Raw genomic sequence first — 22766 nt, forward strand, 5'->3', positions numbered from 1 at the left:
ATCTCTATTTTAAATGATTATAAAGCATTGAATGTGAATATAATTTAACAAAATTATGTAAAATGCATTACTGTATGAAGTCAATCTGATCAATTTCATAATATTACATATTATGATGTATAATACTATTAAAAATGTATTAATATAGTTCCCTTTAAAGCATTTTTTCCTCTGCCATTGGGCATATGACTGAATGCTTTAATTTATTCTCTAAACATTATCTTGACATTATTGATTTCTATAATTGTTTTCTGGATTCTTTAACTATGAAACATTTCAAGATTTCAGTGTTATGAAGTATGTGATGTGCAAATAAATTGTATTGTATGACTCTGTTCGATATCCTAGAATGTTACTGTAGTTACACCAAAGAAGTACTCATGGATTAGGTCCTATTCTAAATGCCATTTAGCCTAAATCTGATCTGTTTAAAAAGTGAGCTGAAAGCAGATTTAAAAATCTAAGAAACTTAAAGGAAATGGTATATTTATGAACCAGGTTTTTTTTTTTTTTGCGGTACGCGGGCCTCTCACTGTTGTGGCCTCTCCCGTTGAGGAGCACAGGCTCCGGACGCGCAGGCTCAGCGGCCATGGCTCACGGGCCCAGCCGCTCCGCGGCATGTGGGATCTTCCCGGACCGGGGCACGAACCCGTGTCCCCTGCATCAGCAGGCAGACTCTCAAGCACTGCGCCACCAGGGAAGCCCTGAACCAGGTTTTAAACATCTATAATGCAACATTCAAAAGAGCCCTTTTTTTTTTTTTTTTAACATCTTTATTGGGGTATAATTGCTTTACAATGGTGTGTTAGTTTCTGCTTTACAACAAAGTGAATCAGTTATACATATGTTCCCATATCTCTTCCCTGAGAGCCCTTTCTTTTAAAATAAAATAATAATACATAGATTTTTAATATAACAGATTGGTAATGACATCTTTGTGCATTTAATCATTAATTTTAATTAACACATATATTAAGTACCTCATATGTAATAGAAATATTCCTGTATATATTGAAAGCTGGAAGAATGTTCAGTTTTATATTTACTCAACTGACATCTGACTCCAATAAAATTTTTTTCTAAATAAATTAATACAGTTTTTTTAATTTAAAATATAATAATAAGCATTGAGGAAATGAAAGCTACACAAGTCTAGAGTAGCTGTCAGATCAGTGGACCCACTCAGTACCACTGTGCCCTCAGTCCAACATTCTGGCACAACTCCATCAGCCTGGGCAGTGCACAAATCCCTGAGTTTCCGGCTCCCATGGTAGAGATCCATTTGCCTCCCGATTCCTGAATATCTCTCATGTTCTCCTTAATAACTTAGTCTCCACAAATATCTTACCATCAACAAACATCACAATCAGACTCATTCTAAGCACTATACCTGACCAATGGCATTTAATTTGTGTTTATATGAGTTGCGGAATGTTCCTTTGCTTTCCAGAACTTACATGTTTAAATTCTGGCTGAATACCAGTCCACTTGGATATCCTAAAGGCACTTTTTAATTAACATCTTAAAAACTGAATTCAGGGCTTCCCTGGTGGCTCAGTGGTTGAGAGTCAGCCTGCCGATGCAGGGGACACAGGTTTGTGCCCCGGTCCAGGAAGATCCCACATGCCACGGAGTGGCTGGACCCGTGAGCCACGGCCGCTGAGCCTGCACGTCCGGAGCCTGTGCTCCGCAACGGGAGAGGCCACAACAGTGAGAGGCCCGCGTACCGCAAAACAAAAAACCAAAAAACAAAAACTGAATTCATAACGTCTCCACTCCCTAATCCATATCTGTGTCCCCACCTGCATTCCCTGACTGTTCTTGCCATTGCTCAAGGCAAGCACTCGGGACCTATTCTAGGTGCTTTCCTTTCCTCAAGAACATTCCTCATCTCCAGCATAGTCAATCACCACATACTGACTGGCTTCACTTTAGATTCATGACCACTAAACTCCAGCGTGCTCTCAGCAATCCTACAGTGTCTTGCCAGTCAGTTCACTCTCTCTCCAAATAACTATTACATAATTTCTCCCCCTCTTCAAACGACCAATACCTATCTCTGGTCTTCCTTCTCAGCTGATGATTTTGCATATTATTTCTCTGAGAAATAAGACCTTCTATACTTCTTGCCTCCACATCCTTCACCTCCGCATTAGAACCCACCTACCTTGAGTCCCCTGAATTCAGCCATTGTATACTCCATTCAGTCTCCATTCCCTTCTCGAGAGGAGGGCTCAATCTCTCTCTCGGATTATTCCCATAAACATACACACTTCTATTAAAAAATAACAATAAATTCTCTCGACATATCTCTCCAGTTACTGCTGTTTCTCCATTTCCTTTATAACAATACTCCCCAAAAATATAGTCTACTTACTGTCTCTAGCTTCTCTCCTCTTGAAACTGAGCAAAACCCCTATGCCCCTCCCCTACCACCAAGTACAAAGGCCCCTGTATGTCCCCTGCCTCTTGTTTGTAGAAAAGTTGAAGTCTCTCAGGCCTCCCTGAGTCACAAAAGAGCAGGTACAAGCGGTTGATGATTAGGACAACAGAGTCAGAGACTCAGTGTCTGATGCACATTCCTAAGTTGTTTTACAGATACAATAACTGACACCAGAGAGAAAAAAGCTAAATGCATGATGGCAGACTATAGCCATGACATAAGCTCCTCCATCTTGAGCAGTACTGAATCTATGGCTAGCAGAGTTCCAAAAACTGGCCTCAGGAGAGTGTTAACACAATTGCTCATAATAATCTATATCTTTGTGGGCATTCAAGTAATTGTAGCTTATTCTGCTCATATGTGTAAGCAGGCAACTAAAATTGCCAGCAAACAGATGCTACAGACCCATGTCAACATCTTCCACTCTAAGAATATGGTGCCCTATGTCAACTTGAAGAAGTTACAAGACAGACCTTTGCCCATGATCCCATAGAAATGGAATGATGTCTGACAAGTGGGGATTTATAAGCAGCTCTTTGCAGGAAACCACCCTTAGCAGGAGACACTTTTTTTGTCTTGTCACTTTAGCAAAGCTATATTGTAACTAACTTTTAAACCAGGCACCCCCATGCTCTACTCATCTCAAGCCCAAGCACACCTCTGAAATCTTTTGATCACACAATACCTTACCTAAACTGCTGGTTCTCTCCTTAGAGCAAAGAAGTAAAAATGAAGAATAAGTAATTAACAGATCACCAGATCTTTTCACCAGCTTCCCGTTCAGTAACCTCACTAGCAAAACGTATAAATGAGATAGCATCTAAAGAAAGATCATGAGTCATCGACAAGCCTGTGTGCCACAGGAGATGGCAACAAGTCTGATCCCCTATCTCAATGATTAACTGAGATTACTTCCCCTTTTCCCTTTAAAAACTTTCATGGCCATGCAGAATCTTGGGAGTTGGTTTTGGGACACAAGTCCACCTTCTCCCCAGAATGCCAGCTTTCTGATTAAAGCAACCCTCTGCTTCTACCAGCACTTGCCTCTTGAATATTGACTTCCGAGCAGCAAGCTGCTGGACATGAGTTTGGTAACACTTGATTCTCTTTCGCTTTGCTTTTCTTTCTTTTTCTTTTTTACATTTTTTTAAATCAAGGTTGTATATGGTAAGTAAAACTCCGTTCAGAAAACAACGATAACTCGCATTATCCTCTTCGGTGAAAAAAATTATTTTAATCATTTAGGTGAATTGTTTGATATTTGTTGAATTGTGTTTCCCTCAAAATGCATGTGCTGAAGCCTTAACTCTCTGTACCTCAGAACATAATCTTATTTGGAGACAAGGTCTTTGAAAAGGTAATTAAGTTAAAATGAGGTCATTAGGGTAGGCCATAACCCAATATGACTGGTGTCCTTATAAGAAAAGAAAATTTGGATACAGACAGGCACACAGAGAAGACCACGTGAACAAAAATAGAGAAGGCAATAATCCACGAGCCAAGGAAAGAGGCCTCAGAAGAAACTAGCCCTGTTGACACTTTGATCTTGGTCTTCTAGCCTCCAGAACTATGAGAAAATAAATTTCTGTTCTTAAGCTACCCAGTTGGTCCAACTTTGTTATGGCAGCCCTAACAAACTAAAAAAATAATCTTATTTATCTCCAAATAATACACTTGCATTGTCATTTCCTGGTTTTTCAGATTTAGGCAATATATATTGACTTCATCCTAAAAAAAGATAATAATTTACATCATTTTCACCACTCTCTCATCCATACCTTTATACACCAGCAGCCATGCCACCAATCTTCTGAATGTAGTTACTGTATTTTATCTATCTAAGAGGCCATCACTTTTTAAGATGCACTATCATTTTATGTACCACTAACAAAGAAAGATACTACCAATTAAACTATGACACAAAACTTTTTTATCACTTAGACTTTCTACTGAAAGAAGTCTTTTAGAATTAACCAGACATAGGTTTTATCATGTATCACTTACTCAACTTGAAAATATAAGCAAAATAAATTATTTTAAGGTAAGCCTAATTTTTTCAAATTCAGAATCTGACTGTTGCAAATCACTTGTTGACGTGCAGTTTTACTGTTTTTCCAGACTACCACCCTCTGTAGCATCAATAATGTTGATAGTGCCATTTTCATAAAATAATTCTTAAAATACTGAATGACTGTGATGTTAGTCTCTTAATCCAGTTTTGCATTATGTATAGCTAGGTAGATTTTCCATTCCCTTTAGGGGAATATTACTAAATAATTCTAGTTCACCACTTTACTTTATTCCCATACCACTGGTTCCTTACATATGTATATATTCATGTGGCCACTACCAAATCAATTATAGAGCACCTCCAGTACACCATGATGCAGGCATCTGTTGATGTGCATTCTTGCATAGGTAATGATAATCTTATTATGAATTGCTGTCTGGCCAAAAATTTTGTAAGATATCATTTATTACAAGACGATCCTAATTTTTAGATATGTTAAAATGGGCAGAGTAAAATTAATAAAACTCAAAATATCTTTTTGGTTAGATCAATATTCAATGTTTATTTATTAGAATCATATAGATGCTAATCATTGCAGAGGTGAATTTACCATGAAATTAATGAAGATCCCCCGACTAGGATGGGAATCTTCAAAGCCCCTGGGACAGGACCTCACAATGTGCTCATATGATGATATTTTTTGTAAAAATTATAAAAGATACTTTAATTGCCACCAGTTAACTGGCCGTTTTTACTCTGACTTCACATGTATTGTCTGTCACATTTCTTTTCACGATTTGTTAAACATAATCATATTTGTAGGGGAAGCTGACATGAGGATACATAGAGTTTGGGTTTAGAGGAATATCTTTATTCCTCTAGTAGTTTTCAGTCACTTCCATGTACCGTTAAGATGTTGCTAGCCACCTTTTTAAGCTGTCGTTGTTACTGCTAACTGCCAACTCACTGGGTATCATGATCTGAAGTGCAGCGTGAAATCTTATTGCAATATGAAGGGGTGCTAGGGAGCCGAGCACTGGGAACACGGAGGAGAAAAAGAGTTTGAAATGGAGCCTGAAGCTAGTCCATGTAATATAATACATGGAGGATTCAGTTCTCTACTCAAAGTACTGCTGTTCTTTTAGAAATATACTCCACGCTGCAGCTGTATCCTGACATTGACAAATATAACATAAAATTTATAATACACTACTACAGTAAGGACATCAACAAACTGCTTGAGAGCTGTTGATTCAAAAACTATCGAAGATCAGTCTCTGCATCAGAAAATTTGAAATATCCTGAAATCTTACTACTAATATATGAAGAAAGTTTGATAGAGATTTTTTCCCCAAATTTGACAAAAATCTGAAACTTTACTTGACGTCAGCATTATTTAGCTAAAGGAAAAATTTCTCAATTATCAATAATAAAGCAAAAATTTTGATCAGTATGCTAAAGACTGAATTATGTGTTTTTCCTCTCTCTACAGAAAATGATATTACAATATTATTTTAATAAGAAGAGAAGATTATAACATATATAGCCAAAAATGTAGGTAAAATGTATTACTGGGGTATGTGTCAGGAAGTTAATTAATAAAGGTAGCATTTTATTTCTCTGGATATTGTGATGTTTGCAGTATTCTGTATGTTTTTAATTTTGTAATTTTTGTAAATTATCTTATTCTAAATAAATATTTACTCACAACAAATTTTTGTAACTTCATATTCTTTTTTAGAAAGAGAATCCCCATAATTGTATTCACTTCTGTCCCCAGTAAGTCTGGAATATTTCCTATGGTTACCTTTTCATTCCTGCATACTGGCCTCCTTGCAATCTTTAAAGCACATCCTGCTCCTGGTTCAGGCCTTTGCCTCATCAGCATGTTCTTTTCAGACATAGCAACATGGCTTGCTCTGCACTTCCTTCTGGGCAATATTCAGAGACCATATATTAGGGAGAACTCACTCACTATCCTCTATAAATAGCACCTCTACCCACACTAGAGTTGTTAGATAAAATACAGGACACCTGGTTACATTTAAATGTCAGATCAACAATGAATAATATTTTAGTCTAAGTATATCTCCCAAAACGCATGGAATATACTCAGTAAAAATTTATACATTGTTCGCCTGAAATTCAAATTTAATCAGGGATCATGTCTTTTTTTTTTTTTTTTTTGGCTAAATCTGGTAATACTGTTCCCACAGTTTCTATTCCCTTACTCCACTTTGTAGCACTTATCACCATGTAATATACTAGACATTTACTTTTTGTTCCTTCCCATGTTCCTCACTAAACTGTGAGCTCCAAGGTAGCAGGGATGTTTGTCTGTAGTTCACTGATGTATCCAAGCACCTTGACTGGTGCCTGGCACATAACAGGCACTCAATGAATATTAATTCTAAGATTAATGAACAAGCAGTCTAAACCTTACAACTTTACCTCTTAATATTGCTCAAACCCTCTCCTTTTTCTATTCTAGTAACACCCACTCTAATTAAGGGCCCAGAATATGGCTATTGTGTTCTAACTGGTCTCCTTGCTTCCAGCACACTGGTTTGAAATCCATTCACTATAAATAACTGATTGACCTAAAACACAAATCTAAACAAACCATTCCCCTGCATAGACTCAACAGGACTACAGCAACTACAGCAAAAAATCCAAGCACCCTGGCATGTTACTTGTGGCCTTCTTCATGGTACCTACACCAACCTCTCCATCTCATCTACTACAGCCCTCCAATAGGTCCCCATCCATAAGTTACCCTTCACACCTCCACATCCATACTAAGTTACTTCTGCCCATAGCACTCTCCCTACCCCTTTTGTCACCTAAGTCTTTCATATTCTTAAGGACACATGTCAAGTACAATTCTCCTCCAGAAATCCTTCCCTTACACCCATGGGCTGAACTCAGTATGTCTTTCTGGAGGGTTTTGTTGTTGCTTGTTCGTTTGTTTGCTTCTGTACCTCCATAGCACTCTGTGCATAATTCGGTCATGGTATAGTCTACAGTGTATTACCCTCCCCACATCCCATTTCCACTGAGTTTGAATTTTTGCATGTAAGTCTCAGGGGGATTTAGAAATCTCCCAGATCACTGTGTTACTAGATGTGGTACTCTAGTTTAGGTGAATGCTGAGTAACTGAGAGGTTCTGATAACTTATTCACCCCATGTTAAACTTTTTTGCCTGATAGAACTCCCCAAGACTGATGGGGAGAAAGAAGTTTATTTTGCCAATGTCCCAGGAAAGTGCAGTTACTTGAAGAAATTTTTCAATTCGTAACTCCACAAAAACTTCTTATAAAAAGAAAACATGGAAATATACCACTATGGCACACAATTTTTCTCTCTGAGTCCCTCTTTTCTTTCATTAGAGATGATCAATTAACAAAGAATCAATTAAATAATTCCACACAGCATTTCACCTGCCAGGAACTTTGTTTAAAAAAAAAAAATGCTCACTGCACACTTTATTCCACTCTCCTATACAACTTTTTCATCCTACTAGATTGCCCCAAAATTGAGGAACTTATTTCAATTTTTTTAAATTTCCTAAATTAAAATAACTTCACGGTAAAATATAACCCAAAAGAGGTGTATCAAATGTAGGATGTTGAGTAGAAAAAGAAAACTGTAGTGTCCCAAAGGAGTCTGAGAATAAGGTCTGAGAATTACAAGATGGAACCTTCCATCAGATTGCTGTTCAACTTAATTATGGTTTAAGATATGCACATATGAAGTTAATATTCAGGATCCTGGTGATTTAAAAAGCAGCAGTCGACCACTATTTGAATTCATAGTCTTATAAACTATCTTTTCTGATGAAACAACTAAGCACAATATGATATCAGTGCTCAGATTTCTGGAGAGAGAAAGCAGTGGCCCTATTTTTTTTTTTAATGATGCATATGTAATTTGAATACAAAAGGGGAAATTATGTAAATACCAAGGGGACACTACAGAGCTTCTAACTTTTCAGTCCCAAACCAAGTAGAAATTCCCACTTAGCTCTTTAGGTCTATTTGGAATGTCATTGCACACAGACCAATGTCATGCTCTTAAAACATTCTCTGAGCCTCGGGCTATGCTCATGTCTGTCATAACTTTGCATGGTCAGAAGTGGAGATACTAAATTAAGGATGAGACCTGGACTAGTTTGATTGAAGCTGCACTGATAATAACCCATTTCTACCTGCCACTCCTCCCCATGGTTGCTAATAAACACTATCCAGGGACATATGCCCCAGGGAAATAAGAGAAATAATTGTCCTCTCCAAGCCTCCACTCTGGTCCAAAGAAGCTCTGACCCTCGCTTTCTATGTCTCAGCAGCTGCTTTCCACAAATGTCCAATGCCGATCCCACCTCCCCAGGGTCCAATAAATCTATGTTAGGCAGGCACCACATCCTCCTAGAACTTCCTGGCTCTTCTGTGATGGACAGTTTGGCATGGGATCATTCAGTTTTATCCTCTGAATCCTGCCTTGTCACTGTCACAAGGAAGCAGCTTGGCATAGTAGAAAGACTTCAAGCGTTTGGAGTCAAGTCTAGACTCCCTTACTCACTCATGGCTATGTGACCTTGGATAAGTTACTTAACTACTCTGGATCTTTTCTTTGTTGTTTGTTTTCCTAAGTAAATATAGATGCATTTTACTTACAGGATTGTAAGCACGAAATGAGAAAAATATGTAGTACGGGGACTACCATATAAGATGTGTTTGGTAAATCTTAGTTCCCATCACTGCCATGGAATGCACTCCACCAAAAACAAAGTCAATTCCACTGAGATTGTGTTGTGCTGATGGACCTTATCAGGGCAGTTGACAGAGCTCTTAGTCAAGCTGTCTCTACCACCATGGCAAGATCTGGATGCTTCACCCTCTTGAGCTTCATCTCGGATGTATATAACCCGTGCTCATTGTCATGCTCAAGCCATCTGGCCTTCCCTAAGTTGAAACATTTTGAGTTCTTGCTTTCTCAATTTTGCTGATACCTTTCTCCTGACTCTTCATTGAACTACTCTTTAGGTGTCATTTGAAATGTCATCTCCTCAGAGAAGCTTTTTCTGTCTATCTGTATCTAAAGGAAGTCCTTCTTTGTATCTTTTTCTGGACATGCACCACAATCTGTAATGATTTTATTTGTTTGGTCGTGTAATATAATATAATCTCCTTGAAGATCTTTGTAACCTTTGTATCCCTCATGCCCAGGAAGGGGCTGGAGCATAGCAGATGTATAATAAATACAATATCTGTTGAATGAATGAATGAGTGAGTGAACAAATTATGGTCATTTCATCGCTGCCTCAGTTTTAAAGAAGCTCTTTGCTGCATTCCCCATTTAGATAAATCACTGGGTGGAATTGATTATTTACTTAGCGTTGAAGAAAGAATTTGTGAAAAAGTAAATGAAATGTTGGTACTATGATTTTCTCTTAATGAATACTCAATATATATTAATTATTTGTGGTGATATTTTTGTTAATTAAAGAACAGTAGCCTCAGTGTTATAAGAGCACACAGTACCTTCACTTCCCTTTGCCTTGGTTTTCTCAACTATAAAATGAGAAAACTAATAAAATGTATGTCATGTGTGTTACAAAGATTAAATGAGTTTATAGATGTAAAGTGCCTGAAGTGGTACCTGGAACACAGTGCTAAAAGTGCTAAATCATTTCCAGAATTGATATTTACTTCAGTCTAAGGCATAGACAATTTCAGATTAACTGATTAATTCATCTCACTGAAGCCGCAGATGTAAGGAAAGGCAGAATCTATGCAGCCTGGATTAAGAGCCCTGCTGTCATACACAGGGTTAAAGAAAAGTCTGTAATTCCTATTTGGTGAGAATTAGTATAATTTGATACTGATATTACCTGACAAGATGAAAATGTTGTTCCACTAAAATCCCTGGAGAGATTATATCCTCAAAAAGTTTCGGAGGAAACTGTATTTTCACTAACAGCATGTGACTATCAAAAGGTATTTTAAACCCATGCTGACCAAACTGATCAGAGATAACCAAATATTTAAGAATATTCTGGTCTAATGGATACCAAAGCTTGTTAGACAAAATCCATGCCAGTTGGATTTATCATAATAATAAGTCAGCAAGTCCCTGGATTTGTCTGATATACTTTCTGCTCTGTATTATCACAACCCTTGGATAAAGATTCATTTCAGTACCACAACTAGTAAGATTTTTTTATATTATTCTACTACAAATTCAGAGTTTTGAACTGACAATAAACTCAATGTGTCTGTTTATAAAGACAAAAAGTTTTTTAAAAATCCATGTTAGTAGAAAACTAAAAATAGCAAATGGTCCCATATTTATATCTCAGTAGTCAGAATACAAATAAACATCCTTGGTGAAAACACACCAATGCTTTCAATTAAGGTAATATAATTGCATGCTTTGAAGTGGAATAATGGAAAAATCTGACAATCCATTGTATTAACATGAGGCACAGACTTTAGAGACACATAAAAAATAACATTTAATCTTTGTAAGGCATCTGCTTCTATATACTTTTTGCATAACATTTATGTATTGTGTGTAAACACACACATTAGATAGATAAATAGATAGCTGGATAGACGAACATATGTTAAAAAGCTCAATGAAATCTGGTGCAACCCATTAATTCACTTCAGTAAGCCATTTCACTGGTATTGCTACAAGTTCTATTGTCTTCTGCAGTTTCATTGTTTTCAAGAGGTGGTAGAAAAACTTTACACATTTATACTCAGTCAATTAATTTACTTACCTGGCACAGATCACAAAAGACTGATGTGAAGGTAGAGGACAAAGGCTCAAATAGACTAGACAATGGTGTAAAAGCTGAGAGCAATGATTTTTATCCTATGTATGTCTTCAAGTGTTTTATTCATTTATAGAGTAGAGTGCAATGTACAACCATTGAAGAAAAAATAACAGGTCAACTAATAGTCTTGTAAATAACTATTTGGAGCACACAGTTGTTTTCCCCATTATTCATGAGATTCCACTATTATTTTGTCATCAGTTTTCAAGTATCACAGTTCCCCTTCTTTGCTCTCTAAATCAACTTAAACAAAACTAAGCATTATTTGCAAATTTCTTTGTTAAGAATCCTAGTTTCTGGGCCTCTGACTCTGCCTACTGCAGTATTTGAATGTATAAAATTTAATTAAAATTATCACTTAGATTTCTTTATCAAGAAAGACTGAGACTTGGAGCTCAAGATAACTAGGAAGGTGGGGAGGGCATTTAAGGTAACCAATTTGGTGAATGAGTAACTAATATTCCAATACTGATGGTCGTAATTTATAGGCCTTTAGAAACTCCTTTGTAAGACGGATTGTAGGCCAATGGTTATATACTATAAAAAGAAGCTTCATTTAAAAAAAAAAAAAAAAAGAAGTTTCATTAGAACATTTGGTCTAGATTTAAAAATCAAGAAGCAAGGAAGGCAGCAGTTCTAGAAGAGAGCAAAGAATTAATCACAGCTGTCTTGCACCCATCACCAATAGATCAGTTACAATTAGGGAAGCTTTGTTTTAATTTCAATCTCTCACCTTCTGCCACAATCACAACAAATTGTCCTCCTACTTTTATCTGAGAGGATTTTTTTAGCATTTAAAAAAAAAAAACTTCAGCCACTTTGTAGCACATAAAATTATCCACTCGAAAGTCCCATAATGCAAACATGCTACAATATTCCAGCATGGAGTAACTTTCTGTAACGTAAAATATTATGACATGAAATTGATTTCATAATCTACACTGCTTATGTTGTGAACTATTCAATTTTGTGGATGTAGATTCTTTAGTAAAATGTATATGTTGAACCCAAAGATGCATTTCATCCAATAGTTCCTAAGGATTTTATAAACATACCTCTGAAAGCCCTCTTGGTACTCATGATCAGAGTTTCGGTCTGACAGTCCTGACAATGAAACCAAAATATCCATCAGTGCAACTGGTATGCAAAAGGTGTGCTCTCAGTGCATGGCCAGGAGTGCAGTTCCTGCCTTGCCGGAACCAATGTGGTAACTGGACGCTCTGGGTCTCATTGTTCTGTTTTCATCAATGTATAACATCACAGAATAAATCCATCAACAGAATTTTAGGCACAGGTTTTAAAAATTGTGTCAAAGATGTAATTGATCAGTCATAAGTGTATACCATCCAAGAAACTGAGTCAAGATGTAGCATTACTAAGGGCATTAATTTAAATAAAATTAATGAAAATTAATAAAATTTTTAAAAATTAATAAAATTTTTAAAAATAAACTAATAATTTAGGGATGAGCTATACTGTTTCTGCTCTGACTGTATCCAGTGTACCAAACCATACTGAGTTTAGATGTCTCTTCAACACAGATAGGTTGGCTACTAAATATATATAATCTGGAAGGGAAATAATAATCGTTTTTTATAATTTTTTTTAAATTGGTCATTCTTTAGAGTCACATGTAGGTGGAGATAAACATTAAATAAGAATTATTTTTAAGAAAGAAAGGTGAGAAAGTTAAAGTTTACTAAAATAAAAAAATGAGGGGGGTATACAAGTAATCTAGGGGCAGGCATCATTTATCAAATTGCCTTTTTCTGCCAGGAAAATTCAACATTTATCATTCCGCTTACGTTTACCCTGTACAACTTTTCAGGGGTTAAAAGCTTTGTGTTTCAGACTCTGAAACATTGGAAAAATCATTCAGCTGGTTCATTTAGGGGTCTTTGTAAATTCTGAGAGACATTTGAAGTGTTGTGGTGGGTTTAGAGTCAGGTGTTTGAAAGCCTTGGCACTCCTGGGTGAAGCCATCTCAGATACTAAGATGGAAATACAGCAAAGAAAAATAATAACACATTAAATTCTAATTCATTGTTGTCTTAGAGCCTGAAGGCCTCTGAGAAGTTTAACAAAAGACCACTAAGAAAAACATGCTTGAAATACACTCCAAAGAGGAAAAAGTAAACAATGAACCTCAAATAGTTCAAGGCAAAAGGCACACTAACAGTGTGTTGGACCAAAAATAAAAGTCTAAAGAGAAACTAAAAAGCTTTGAGACTGGCCTTTAGGATGGTGCATATGAGAAGGGGAAGAATTTCTAGTTAAAGTCCTTTAAGATCCAACAGATTACACATTTTGATGGCCAATAGTATCATTCTGACCTTGACTGCTGCTGTAGGAAATAGTTGGGCATTCAAATATTGCCATGTATTTGCTCCACGTCAGTCGGACACTGACGATAATGATGGCCCAAGAATAGAGGTTCTTTTGCTGTATTCTTTGTTCTTTGTAGGAGAAAAATCCGAGAAAGATTTTCCATTATACACCAAATAGCATTCTTTCTGGCAGTCCATAATAGCGGGGAAAGGGAAAGGATTGTTAAGTGAGGAAAAAGTTTACCTAGGGAAATATATACATAAAGAAACTTCTGTTTATCACATGCCAATATAGTCTACAATTCTACTAGGTACTTTGTGTGAATTTATATAATTCTAAAAACACTCAGATGTAGGAATTATTAATTCTATTTTGTAGACATGAAAACAGAGATGGAAAGCAGTAAGACATTTGCCCAAGGCCATTCAGTGACTGAGCAATAGAGGAAAGATTTGCAGCAAAATCTGTTGAGTCCAAAGCCCCAGTCATTAATCATTATGTTTTTCTATCTATTATTAAATCTCAAGGGTTGTGAGATCATCTCAAGTAAGTCCAAGCATTTCATCCACCTACTTTAGGCAAATATTATCTAGAACATCCTAGATCTATTGTATGCTATAGAGAAGTAGCTGACCTCTAGGTGGCTATTAAGAATCCACCTATGAAAGGCACTCACTGCCAAAGCTGCACCCAACCCTTCTACCAGTTAGGTTCCAAAGGACACAAGTGGTGAACTCATTTCATTCAGATGACAAAGATTGTAATTCCATCAACCTGGTGCAGAGAATCAGACCAATATCTGAAAAGTTTCCCATTCATTAAACCATAGCCACAACAGAAAAACTCCACAATCTTGTGTGAGGAATATTCCACTGATGCAATTTCAAATGAAGACCATCTCCCTGAAAGATCAAACTCTTTACAGAAATTATTTTAATGTCAAAACAATTAAGAAGCCCTCACCTACAATGATCAAGTAAAATGGAATATTGAATTTCCACAAATCTGGGGCATTATTTCAACTGTTGATATTATTTCAACTGTCCTCAAAATGGATTCACTGATCTAGTACTGAATAGAAAGCACTCACCTAAAATCACATTAAAAATTTTTCTGCAAAATGAGAAAATACTGTCTTATACAAATACTTTCCATAATAGTATAAAAACTATGATTTAAAAAATTGAGTCCTAAATGTCTTAGCTAAAGTTGGATTAGCTTTCAAAACTGAAATGATATGCGAATTCTGAGAAAGTCTCAATTTGAACTCAGTAAGATTAACCATTCACAATAGAAAGCCATTTCAAATGCAGCATTTGGGAAGGACCATCCATCACAGAGACTAGCACATTCTCCATGCTAGATGAAGCTTGGAACTTAATGGGAGGTTACTGACAGCTTTCATCTTCATAGCTGCCCCTGGAATTTGTTAACAAATCAGTTCTCCTGACAGGGAGATACTAGAAGAAACTCACAATATCCCAAAGAATACAATGCAAGAAATGCAACCTCATATAAACTTATTTGTTCAAGGGTTTGAAATAAGTAAGTGTACCTTTTAGAGATCAACCAAGTATACTTCATAAACCTAGCCTTATGGTTTTTATCACATTTGATACAACTATTTCTAGCAAACAAATAGTGAAAAGAATTCAATGTGTCAGAATTTCCAAATTCCTTTTCTTTTTTAAATTGCAATTCTCACAATCCAGTTCTAGAATCAATTATGTCATCAGCAGCTTATTAAAATGCGTATAGTGTAATAACACGTTCTGTCTTGATTCATTCTCAAAACAATCCTCTATCATAAGTACTATTGATCCTCTGTTGCAGATAAGTTAACTGAGGCTCTCAGAAGTTAAGGAACATGCCTAGATTATACTGCTAGGTATTGGCAGAATGACCAACTTTTTTCCCTTCAGTAAAATTTATTTTTCCATAGAGATGGAGAAGTAGCCTTAGAATTGAAGTGAGAATAAATAAAACTTTCTGTTTCATGTGAATTAACAACAGTATCTTTTAAATTTTATATGTGCTAAAGAGAGTTAAAAATAAATTTTCTTTTTTTATTAACTTTTATTGGAATTTAGTGGCTTTAAAAACTAAATTTTCTTACAGGCGTTTTTAGCTTAAGCCCTACATAAATCGTGTGCATGTGTGTGTGTGTGTGTGTGTGAGAGAGAGAGAGGGAGGAGGGAGAGAAATTCTGAGAAAGTCTATATGCCATATATATATATATATATATATATATATATATATATATGGCATTTCTCTATAGATGAAGTAGGTGACGTCCTTGATAGAAAATTCGAAAGACTGATATAAATCCTCTGTCAAATTCCGATCAAACTGCCACCATCACTACACTTACCACCAGCATTTCACAGTTCCTTAAACTTCCACCATGAGTCATATTTTTGAGTTGAGGCATCAAAATGTTACAACTACTGTGTTATTGAGTGAGGCTGGGGATGTATCACATTAAATTGTTATAATCCATTAATATCATTCTACAGTCTTGTTTAACTGATTAACTATAATCATGTAGGAAGTCCTTGAAGAACAGGATCACCCAGAACAAGAACAGGTAAGTTTGACACTAGAGGATGGAAAAGGGAAAGGTTAGGAACCTTCATAGATCTGGTATTCCTAAAATATGCACTTGAATTTATTCCGCCAGGCTCTTCTCAGAGCTGATGGAAATGACCACTGAATGCCTTAATCCACATAGCATTGTAATCAGACAGATATTTTCACATTCTACAGTGTAAGGAACAGCTTATCCTCAGCAGACCCCTGCCTCCCATTATGACAACAGAGTTTTCAGAACTACGGGGCTATTTCTCATGGTGCCAACCACACATGGCTGTTCAGAGCATATTTTCTGTCACTTTTCCTTCTTTCAAGTTCTATTCTCTGTTACTCTTCTTTCTAATGGTCAGGGGGCAAGTGAAGAAGAAATGGCAGCTAAAGCTACATTTTTCATTTATAAACAGTAATTGCATATTTGTGGGTAAACAATCACCTAAATATCAAAGGCAGGTCTAGGACTGGTGCCAGACATACTAGCGTAGCTCTTACCGAAATAGGTCCTGAATCATAAACCACCTATCACAGACTCTTTGAAAACTCCTCCTGATTCGCCCTATATTTAAAAGGAATATGAAAAAATAAAGGATAGTTATTTAGGAGATGCATTATTTTAAAATGCATTTTAATAATTCTGAGATTGACGGGTTAAATTTCTCTACATAGTTTTCTCTAAGTTTGTCCACATATCCTCATATATCTGCATTCCAATGTCAAGAAATAAAAGATTTGTCAATGACCCTAGAGGATACTTCTGCTAAGAACAGTGCTGAGGCCATAAAACCAGCCACTGTGCTCACCCAGGTATGCTCAAACCTTGACAAGTCAAGTCTCTTCAGATTTAAAATGTCTTACCATTAGCTTTTCACTTTAAAAAAACTGTCCAGTTTGTCTTTTAAAAATTACCCCTCTCAAATGGTTAATGTCCTTATTATCTAAAGATTTCATATGAAAAATTTAAAAAATACAGAGAACCCAATAAATAGATGAGCAAAGAGTAAGGATAGCTCACAGATGAGGAAGCACAATTAGAATGAAAAGTAACGAAAACTATACAAAACTCTTCAGGGTTTCCATTAGTAAAAGAAAAACCAAATAAACCAAATAGAAACCATCTTTAACCTATAATTTTTTAATTACATAAAATAAAATTGTGGTTGAAGGCAAAAAAGCTCAAGGCTTTTAGAAAGTAATTCAGCAATACATGTCAAGAGTATGAAAAGTAGCCTTTGAACTCAAAGAAATAAAACTAAACGTGAGGAGGCAAAGCATATAAAAATATTTGTTTATCACAGCATTTTTCTTCATAGTGGAAAACTAGAAATAATCTAATACTCAACAATAGGGGAAGAGTTATGTAAATGGAATAATAGCTACTACGTTATAATACAAGGTTTAAAAATGAGGAGATGACAAAAGATTGGTCAAGGGCTGCCCTGGTGGCGCAGTGCTTGAGAGTCCGCCTGCTGATACAGGGGACACGGGTTCATGCCCCGGTCCGGGAAGATCCCACGTGCCGCGGAGCGGCTAGACCCGTGAGCCATGGCCGCTGAGCCAGCGCGTCTGGAGCCTCTGCTCCGCAACAGGAGAGGCCACAACAGTGAGAGGCCCGCATACGGCAAGAAAAAAAAAAAAAAAAAAAAAGATTGGTCAAATGGGGATAACTGTTGAAGTGGAGTCATAGGTACATGAGTTCATTATACTCTCAAAGACACAGGGAAATTCTTGGACTATAGCATTAAAGGAAAGGAAACACATCTATGCTGGGAGAAAAAAGATATAGAAAGAAATACAACAATATGTTTAGTGAAGAATTTTTAAATACTTTTTTAAAGAGTAGTTTTAGGTTAACAAGAAAATTGAGAGGAAAGTACAGAGATTTACCATATAACCCCTGCCCCCATACATGCATAGTCTCCTCCATTCTTAAAATCATTCACCAAAATGATACATTTTTTACCAAAGATGACTACACTGACACATCATAATCAGCCAAGTCCATAGTTGACATAAGTGTTCACTCTTGGTGTTGTATATTCAATGGGTTTGGACAAATGTATAGTGACATGTATCCATCACTTTAATATCATGCAGAATATTTTAACTGCCCTAAAAAACCTCTATGCTCTGTTTGTTCTTCTCCCCCCACCCCCCTAACCCCCACTCCTGGCAATCACAGATCTTTATATTGTCTCCAAAGTTTTGTTTTCTCCAGAATGTAATATAGTTGGAATCATGTAGAAAGAATAAGTTTAAAAAAATTTTAGAATCCATATTTATAATGAAAAACTAATAATTTGCAAATAAATATTACCCTCTTTATGAAATGCATGGAAACCATTAGGATTCCTCCATGAAAATAAACAAGGTATTGATACTATAAGCAACGGTATGTCAATAAAATGGACAACATGGAAGATATGGATAAATTCTTAGAAAGGTATAACCTTCCAAGACTGACCCAGGAAGAAATAGAAAATATGAACAGACCAATCACAAGCAATGAAATTGAAACTGTGGTTAAAAATCTTCCAATAGGGCTTCCCCGGTGGCACAGTGGTTGAGAGTCTGCCTGCCGATGCAGGGGACACGGGTTCGTGCCCCGGTCTGGGAATATCCCACATGCCGTGGAGCCGCTGCACCTGTGAGCCATGGCCGCTGAGCCTGTGCGTCCGGAGCCTGTGCTCTGCAACGGGAGAGGCCACAGCAGTGAGAGGCCCGTGTACCCACAAAAAAAAAAAAAAAAAAAAATCTTCCAACAAACAAAAGTTCAGGACCAGATGGCTTCACAGGTGAATTCTATCAAACATTTAGAGAAGAGCTAACACCTATTCTTCTCAAACTCTTCCAAAAAATTGCAGAGGAAGGAACACTCCCAAACTCATTCTACAAGGCCACCATCACCCTGATACCAAAACCAGACAAAGATACTACAAAACAAGAAAATTACAGACCAGTGTCACTGATGAATATAGATGCAAAAATCCTCAACAAAATACTAGCAAACAGAATCCAACAACACATTAAAAGGATCATACACCATGATCAAGTGGGATTTATCCCAAGGATGCAAGGATTCTTCAATATATGCAAATCAATCAATGTGATACACCATATTAACAAATTGCAGAATAAAAACCATATGATCATCTCAATAGATGCAGAAAAAGCTTTTGACAAAATTCAACACCCATTTATGATGAAAACTCTCCAGAAAGTGGGCATGGAGGGAACCTACCTCAACATAATAAAGGCCATATATGACAAAACCACAGCAAACATCATTCTCCGTGGTGAAAAACTGAAATCATTTTCTCCAAGATCAGGAACAAGACAAGGATGTCAAATCTCACCATAATTATTCAACATAGGTTTGGAAGTCCTAGCCACAGCAATCAGAGAAGAAAAAAAAATAAAGGGAATACAACTTGGAAAAGAAGTAAAACTGTCAGTGTTTGCAGATGACATGATACTATACACAGAAAATCCTAAAGATGCCACCAGAAAACTACTTGAGCTACTCAATGAATTTGGTAAAGTTGCAGGATAAAAAATTAATGCACAGAAATCTCTTTCATTCCTATACACTAACAACTAAAGATCAGAAAGAGAAATTAAGGAAACAATCCATTCACCATTGAAACAAAAATAATCAAATACCTAGGAATAAACTTACCTAAGGAGGTAAAAGACCTGTACTGAGGAAACTATAAGACACTGATGAAAGAAATCAAAGATGACACAAACAGATGGAGAGATATACCACGTTCATGGATTGGAAGAATCAATATTGTGAAAATGACTATACTACCCAAAGCAATCTACAGATTCAATGCAATCCCTATTAAATTACCAATGGCAATTTTTACAGAACTAGAACAAAAAATCTTAAAATTTGTATGGAGACACAAAAGACCCTGAATAGCCAAAGCAATCTTGAGGGAAAAAAAAAAAAAAAAAAAAAAAAAACAGAGCTGGAGGAATCAGACTCCCTGACTTCAGACTATACTGCAAAGCTACAATAATCAAGACAGTATGGTACTGGCACAAAAACAGAAATATAGATCAACGGAACAGGACAGAAAGCCCAGAGATAAACCCACGCACCTATGGTCAACTAATCTACGACAAAGGAGGCAAGGATATACAATGGAGAAAAGACAGTCTCTTCAATGAATGGTGCTGGGAAAACTGGACAGCTACATGTAAAAGAATGAAATTAGCACACTTCCTAACACCATACACAAAAATAAACTCCAAATGGATTAAAGACCTAAACGTAAGGCTGAACACTATAAAACTCTTGGAGGAAAACATAGGAAGAACACTCTTTGACATAAATCACCGCAAGATCTTTTTTGACCCACCTCCTAGAGTAAAGGAAATAAAAACAAAAATAAACAAATGGGACCTAATGAAATCTAAAAGCTTTTGCACAGCAAAGGAAATTATAAACAAGACAAAAAGACAACCCTCAGAATGGGAGAAAATATTTGCAAACGAATCAATTGACAATGGATTAATCCCCAAAATATATAAACAGCTCATGTAGCTCAATATCTAAAAAACAAACAACCCAATCAAAAAATGGGCAGAAGACCTAAATAGACATTTCTCCAAAGAAGACATACAGGTATCCAAGAGGCACATGAAAAGCTGCTCAACATCACTAATTATTAGAGAAATGCAAATCAAAACTACAATGAGGTGTCACCTCACACCAGTTAGAATGGGCATCATCAGAAAATCTACAAACAACAAATGCTGGAGATGGTGTGGAGAAAAGGAAACCCTCTTGCACTGTTGGTGGGAATGTAAATTGATACAGCTACTATGGAGAACAGTATGGAAGTTCCTTAAAAAACTAAAAATAGAATTACCATATGACCCAGCAATCCCACTACTGGGCATATACCCAGAGAAAACCATAATTCAAAAAGACATATGTACCCCAATGTTCACTGCAGCACTATTTACAATGGTGAATATTGTAAGCACTATTGTAAGCTTCATGGAAGCAACCTAAATGCCCATCGACAGATGAATGGATAAAGATGTGGTAAATATATACAATAGAGTATTACTCAGCCATAAAAAGGAACAAAATTGGGTCATTTGTAGAGATGTGGATGGACCTAGAGACTGTCATACAGAGTGAAGTAAGTTGGAAAGAGAAAAACAAATATAGTATATTAATGCATATATGTGGAATCTAGGAAAATGGTACAGATGAACTGGTTTCCAAGGCAGAAATAGAGACACAGATGTAGAGAACAAATGTATGGACACCAAGGAGGAAAGTGGGGGGGGGGGAGGTGGGATGAACTGGGAGACTGGGATTGACTTAAATACACTAATATGTATAAAATAAATAACTATTAAGAACCTGCTGTATAGCACAGGGAACTCCACTTCACTGTACAGTAGAAACTAACACAACATTGTAAAACAACTATAGCCCAAGAAAAATATTCAAAAAAAAAGAAGGTATTGATAAAGCAGCCTCCAGAAAGATAAAGAAAGCTAATATATTGATAATAACAGTTCAACTATAGAACATTAAAAGACAAAACAATTTTCAAAGAAACATTATAAGTGAAGAAATAATTTGTTTTCACAAACAAAACCCTTGGGAAACAAATGTCTCCCCTTGGCAATGAAACACTTTGGCAGACTGACTCAGAATCAAGACTGGACAAGGAAGAGACAGAGAAGAACAAAGGAGAGGAAGAGCCAGATAGCTATTCAATAACTGAATCTTTCAGGAGAAAAAGAAGAACGCTTTCTATACAGTTTTAAAAAAAAAAAAGAATAGACAAATGTAGGTCTGTAAGACTTTGCTGAGATGACTTTATAATATTTACAATCTGAAGAAATATTTTAGTTTCTTCTAATCTGAAAGGACTTCTCTTCTTTCCCAGCCTTTCAGGATACTTTGGAAAGAAACCATGACCTGAGGTATTGTTGTCTTTGGAGATTAAGAGAATTGCAGTCCTCTGCTATCATTCTTCTGATCCTCTCCAATTATAAGCAGTTGCAGGCAGTTATGTGTGGCCTTTGCAGCTTGGTGACTACTAAATAATTGGAGTTGAGATGTCAAATATTTCCCTAATGAGCTCAAGGTCCAAAGTAAACCCTGAACTGAGATCACAGTAGTGAGGCATTTCAATGCATCTGCTTCTGGATGGGTTAGAGCTGTTATGCCTCCAAAAACACGTGCATGGTTGCTTGGGGAAAAAGAGAGAGAGAGTGAGAGATAAAACGAGGGGAGGGAAGAAGGGACTCTCTTTCTGTAATAAATTAAGAGGATTATCATTTTTAAATTGCTATTTCTATCACTTAGGTTTAGAAACTCAGCCCTAGAATGATTGATTCTAAACACTTCTAATTCTATTCAAATCTAACTAAGTGTACAAAGCTGGAGAAAGAAGAATTCTTAGAAAACAAAATGATACCATAAGCTTTCCTCAGAAATGACTAGCATATTTGTGGAAGCTTAGCTATTTTTGACAAAAGAGTATCTGGCATCTCTAAGCACAGATAAACACAGGTG

This window comes from Grampus griseus, assembly GCF_964374135.1.
Source record: "Grampus griseus genome assembly, chromosome: 1".
In the NCBI taxonomy this organism is placed as follows: Eukaryota; Metazoa; Chordata; class Mammalia; order Artiodactyla; family Delphinidae; genus Grampus; species Grampus griseus.